The sequence below is a fragment of the Pseudophryne corroboree genome, chromosome 3, assembly GCF_028390025.1.
Source record: "Pseudophryne corroboree isolate aPseCor3 chromosome 3, aPseCor3.hap2, whole genome shotgun sequence".
NCBI classification, from domain to species: domain Eukaryota; kingdom Metazoa; phylum Chordata; class Amphibia; order Anura; family Myobatrachidae; genus Pseudophryne; species Pseudophryne corroboree.
In genome coordinates, this window is record NC_086446.1 from 92961077 (window position 1) to 92967076 (window position 6000).

General features: G+C 51.2%; 1 protein-coding gene across 1 annotated transcript in view; it reads right to left on the reverse strand.

Annotated features, from left to right (window-relative positions):
• LOC135054852 (gastrula zinc finger protein XlCGF57.1-like) overlaps positions 1–5413 on the reverse strand; it is a 105134-nt gene extending 99721 nt beyond the window's left edge. The window contains exon 1 of the mRNA XM_063958256.1: positions 5276–5413. The gene's annotated coding sequence lies outside the window, so the exon portion shown is untranslated. The remainder of the gene's footprint in view (positions 1–5275) is intronic.
• Positions 5414–6000: the final 587 nt, after the last annotated feature.

Sequence of the window (6000 nt, forward strand, 5' to 3'; positions counted from 1 at the left end):
TATTCCCCATGGTCCTGACGGAGTCCCCAGCATCCACTACGGACTACGAGAAATAGATTTATCGGTAAGTAAAATCTTATTTTTTCCTGCATCTGACGAATTAAATGAGGTGTGTGAGGAAGCGTGGACTTCCCCAGATAAGAAATTGATCATTTCTAAACGGTTAATGGCTGCGTACCCTTTCCCGCCAGAGGATAGGTCACGCTGGGAAACACCCCCTAGGGTAGATAAAGCATTGACACGCTTATCAAAGAAGGTGGCACTACCGTCTCCGGATACGGCCGCCCTAAAAGAACCTGCTGATAGAAAGCTGGAAAGTACCCTAAAAGCTATATACACACACACTGGCATTATATTGAGACCCGCTATTGCATCAGCTTGGATGTGCAGTGCTGCTGCTGCGTGGTCCGACTCCCTGTCGGAAAACATTGATACCATGGATAGGGACAATATTTTGCTAACGATTGACCATATAAAAGATGCGGTCTTATACATGCGTGATGCACAGAGGGATATTTGCCGGCTGGCATAAAAAATAAGCGCTATGTCCATTGCCGCCAGACGGGGGTTATGGACTAGGCAATGGTCAGGTGATGCCGACTCCAAGCGGCACATGGAAGTTTTACCCTATAAAGGGGCGGAACTTTTTGGGGAAGGTCTTTCAGACCTCGTTTCCACAGCTACTGCTGGGAAATCGACTTTTTTGCCTCAGGCTACCCCACAGCAAAAGAAAGCACCGTATTATTAGGTACAGTCCTTTCGGCCCCAGAAAAATAAGCGGTCTAGAGGCTCATCCTTTCTGCCAAGGGGCAGAGGAAGGGGGAAAAAGCTGCAGCACACAGCTAGTTCCCAGGAGCAGAAGTCCTCCCCTGCGTCCGGTAAGTCCACAGCATGACGCTGGGGCTGCTCAGGCGGAATCGGGAACGGTGGGGGCACGTCTCAGGTTTTTCAGCACACAGTGGGCTCTCTCACAAGTGGATCCCTGGGTCCTTCAAGTAGTATCTCAAGGGTACAGGCTGGAATTCGAGACGTCTCCCCCCCGCCGTTTCCTAAAATCTGCCTTGCCGGCAACTCCCTCTGCCAGGGAGGCAGTGTTGGTGGCTATTCAAAAACTGTATTCACAGAAAGTGATCGTCAAGGTACCCCTCCTTCAGCAAGGAAAGGGTTACTACTCCACAATGTTTGTGGTACCGAAACCGGACGGTTCGGTGAGACCCATCTTAAATTTGAAAACCTTGAACACTTATATCAAAAGGTTCAAGTTCAAGATGGAATCGCTCAGGGCGGTTATTGCGAGCCTGGAGGAGGGGGATTACATGGTATCCCTGGACATCAAGGATGCGTACCTGCATGTCCCCATTTACCCTCCGCACCAGGAGTACCTCAGATTTGTGGTACAGGACTGTCACTATCAGTTCCAGACGCTGCCGTTCGGGTTATCCACGGCACCGAGGGTCTTTACCAAGGTAATGGCCGAAATGATGATACTCCTTCGCAAGAAGGGAGTTTTAATTATCCCGTACTTGGACGATCTCCTGATAAAGGCGAGGTCCAAAGAACAGTTGATAGTGGGGGTGGCACTTTCTCAGGAAGTGCTACAACAGCACGGCTGGATTCTAAACATTCCAAAGTCACAGCTGGTCCCGACGACACGTCTTCTGTTCCTGGGAATGATTCTGGACACAGACCAGAAAAGAGTGTTTCTTCCACTGGAAAAAGCCGAGGAATTGTCATCTCTGGTCAGAGACATTCTAAAACCAGGAAAAGTGTCTGTACATCAATGCACACGAGTCGTGGGAAAAATGGTAGCTTCGTACGAAGCAATTCCATTCGGAAGGTTCCACGCAAGGACGTTCCAGTGGGACCTGTTGGACAAATGGTCCGGGTCCCATCTCCAGATGCAACTATCGGCCAGAACCAGGGTGTCGCTGCTGTGGTGGCTGCAGAGGACTCATCTACTAGAGGGCCGCAGATTCGGAATACAGGACTGGGTCCTGGTGACCACGGATGCCAGCCTTCGGGGCTGGGGGGCAGTCACAAAGGGAAGAAATTTCCAAGGACTGTGGTCAAATCAGGAGACTTCTCTTCACATAAATATCCTGGAGCTAAGGGCCATTTACAATGCCCTAAGCCAGGCAAGACCCCTGCTTCAAAACCAGCCAGTACTGATCCAGTCAGACAACATCACGGCGGTCGCCCATGTAAACAGAAGCAGGATGGCGATGGCAGAAGCCACAAGGATTCTCAGATGGGCAGAGAATCATGTGTTAGCACTGACGGCAGTGTTCATTCCGGGAGTGGACAACTGGGAAGCAGACTTCCTCAGCAGGCACGACCTCCACCCGGGAGAATGGGGACTTCATCCAGAAGTCTTCCAAATGCTGGTCAACCGGTGGGAAAAACCACGGGTAGACATGATGGCGTCCCGCCTCAACAAGAAGTTGAAAAGATATTGCGCCCGGTCAAGAGACCCTCAGGCGATAGCGGTGGACGCTCTAGTGACACCATGGGTGTACCAGTCGGTTTATGTGTTTCCTCCTCTACCTATCATACCCAAGGTACTGAGAATAATAAGAAGGTGAGGAGTGAAAACCATACTCGTGGTTCCGGATTGGCCAAGAAGAGCTTGGTACCCGGAACTTCAAGAGATGCTTACAGAGGACCCTTGGCCTCTGCCGCTCAGACAAGACCTGCTGCAGCAGGGACCCTGTCTGTTCCAAGACTTACCGCGGCTGCGTTTGACGGCATGGCGGTTGAACACTGGATCCTGAAGGAAAAGGGTATTCCGGAGGAAGTCATCCCTACCCTGATCAAAGCCAGGAAGGATGTCACCGCAAGACATTATCACCGCATTTGGCGAAAATATGTTGCTTGGTGTGAGGCCATGAAGGCCCCAACGGAGGAATTTCAACTGGGTCGATTCCTGCACTTCCTGCAAGCAGGGGTGACGTTGGGCCTCAAATTGGGGTCCATAAAGGTCCAGATTTCGGCTCTGTCGATTTTCTTCCAAAAAGAACTGGCTTCACTGCCCGAAGTTCAGACTTTTGTCAAAGGAGTACTGCATATTCAGCCTCCTTTTGTGCCCCCAGTGGCACCTTGGGATCTCAATGTGGTTCCGGCATTCCTGAAATCACATTGGTTCGAACCACTTAAGACTGTGGATTTAAAATATCTCACGTGGAAAGTGGTCATGCTGTTGGCCTTGGCGTCGGCCAGGCGGGTTTCAGAATTGGCGGCTTTGTCTTGTAAAAGCCCTTATCTGATTTTCCATATGAATAGGGCAGAATTGAGGACTCGTCCTCAGTTTCTCCCAAAGGTGGTCTCAGCTTTTCACTTGAACCAACCTATTGTGGTGCCTGCGGCTACTAGGGACTTGGAGGATTCCAAGTTGCTGGACGTAGTCAGGGCCCTGAAAATTTATATTTCCAGGACGGCTGGAGTCAGAAAGACTGACTCACTGTTTATCCTGTATGCACCCACCAAGCTGGGTGCTCCTGCTTCTAAGCAGTCTATTGCGCGCTGGATTTGTAGCACTATTCAGCTGGCGCATTCTGCGGTAGGCTTACCGCAGCCTAAATCTGTAAAAGCCCATTCCACACGGAAGGTGGGCTCATCTTGGGCGGCTGCCCGAGGGGTCTCGGCTTTACAACTTTGCCGAGCTGCTACTTGGTCAGGGGCAAACACGTTTGCAAAATTCTACAAATTTGATACCCTGGCTGAGGAGGACCTGGAGTTCTCTCATTCGGTGCTGCAGAGTTATCCGCACTCTCCCGCCCGTTTGGGAGCTTTGGTATAATCCCCATGGTCCTTACGGAGTCCCCAGCATCCACTAGGACGTCAGAGAAAATAAGAATTTACTCACCGGTAATTCTATTTCTCGTAGTCCGTAGTGCAGGCCTGGCCAACCTGTGGCTCTCCAGCTGTTGTGAAACTACAAGTCCCATCATGCCTTGCCACAGTTTTGCTATTAGGGAATACTAAAACTGTGGCAGGGCATGCTGGGATGTGTAGTTTCACTACATCTGGAGAGCCACAGGTTGGCCAGGCCTGCCGTAGTGGATGCTGGGCGCCCATCCCAAGTGCGGATTGTCTGCAATACCTGTACATAGTTATTGTTACAAAAATCGGGTTTTGTTGTGAGCCATCTCTTCAGAGGCTCCATTTTGTTATCATACTGTTAACCGGGGTTCCTATCACGTGTTATATGGTGCGATTGGTGTGGCTGGTATGAGTCTTACCCGGGATTCAAAAATCCTTCCTTATTGTGTCAGCTCTTCCGGGCACAGTTCCTAACTGAGGCTTGGAGGAGGGTCATAGGGGGAGGAGCCAGTGCACACCAGATAGTCCTAAATCTTTCTTAGATGTGCCCAGTCTCCTGCGGAGCCGTCTATTCCCCATGGTCCTTACGGAGTCCCCAGCATCCACTACGGACTACGAGAAATAGAATTACCGGTGAGTAAATTCTTATTTTTAATTAAGTTTTAACCAACCCATAAATCTACATTTATTACCATATAGCTAGAAGTGCTTAATTTTGAGTAACAAAGGAGATGGTGGGTGGCTGATAAGGTAGGGGTGACAGGAGGACAGAAGGTGACTGGGTGGGCTGGGGTGAGAGGGATAGAAGGTGACTTGGTGGGCTGGGGTGACGGGAAGGGGGAATAGAAGGTGACCGAACAGGCTGGGGCGACAGGGGGATAGAAGGTGACTAGGCGGGCTGGGGTGGCAGTTGGGGATAGAAGGTGACTGGGCAGGTTGGGGTGACATGGGGTGTAGAAGGTGACAGGGCGGGCTGGGGTGACAGTTGGAGATAGAAGGTGACTGGGCAGACTGAGGTGACGGGGGGGGGGGGGGGGGGGTAGATGGTGACTGGACAGGCTGGGGTGACGGGGGGGTGGGTGAATAGAATGTGACTGGGCGGGCCAGCGTGACAGGGATATAGAAGGTGACTGGGTGGGCCGGGGTGACAAGGATATAGAAGGTGACTGGGCGGGCTGGGGTGACAGTTGGGGATAGAAGGTGACTGGGCCGGCCGGGATGACAGGGGGATAGAAGGTGACTGGGCGGGCTGGGGGGGATAGAAGGTGACTGGGCGGGCTGGGGGGGATAGAAGGTGACTGGGCGGGCTGGGGTGACAGGGGGATAGTGGATGATTGGACCTCTGAGCAGGAAGTTACAGCTGTGTGTGAATGCAGCTACTAATATATACTGTAATTTCCAGGCAGTAAACAGTTAACAGTGTGAGGTGTGTGCTGGCTGACAGCAGGATACTCACATTGTGCCCTTCCTTTCCTGTAATCGGACACTGCAGGGAGAAGGCAGAGGGGAGAGCAGGCTGCTCTATCAGCTCGGCAGTGACTCCAGGAGCTTCTGGCTGTGCTGCGGCTTTTTGTATACCATCATGATTGTGTCTATGTTCCCCTCGTGGAAAGGACCAGGAAGTGACAGCACAAGAGGGCACTGCAGTAGAGAACTTCCGCCCTTACAGCGCGTTAATGTTATATCCATTCTCCGTTAGTTTGAGGTTATTTTGTTTTATCTATGCAGTATGTACCATTGTACGCTCGCCTCGCTTCGGGTTCGGTGTCTCGCCACAGGTCACTATTCCAAATACTTGGTGACATGGACCCAGGGGATTATGGGAAAGGTCCTCTCCATGAAGGGTAACTATGGCTATGATCATGGCCGAAAGGACACCAAGGAGGACCTTGGGGCTGTTCATCCAACTGCCTGCGGAAGTCTGTAGTGCTCATTGCTCATAATCCCCAAGACCCGAGCATGGAATAGTGGTACAGTTTGCCAGCTTCTCTAATACCCCTTTCACACCGCAGCTTGTATCCGGTAATTTGCCGTTTTTACTGGCTTCCTAAATGGTTCGAGCTGCGATGTGAAAGGGCCACCTTCAATTTACCGTTTACAAAATACCGGTATTTTGAAACGGTAAAAAAGCAGGGTCCTACCTGTTTCAGACCCGTTTAATTGTGCAGTGTGAAAGAGTCT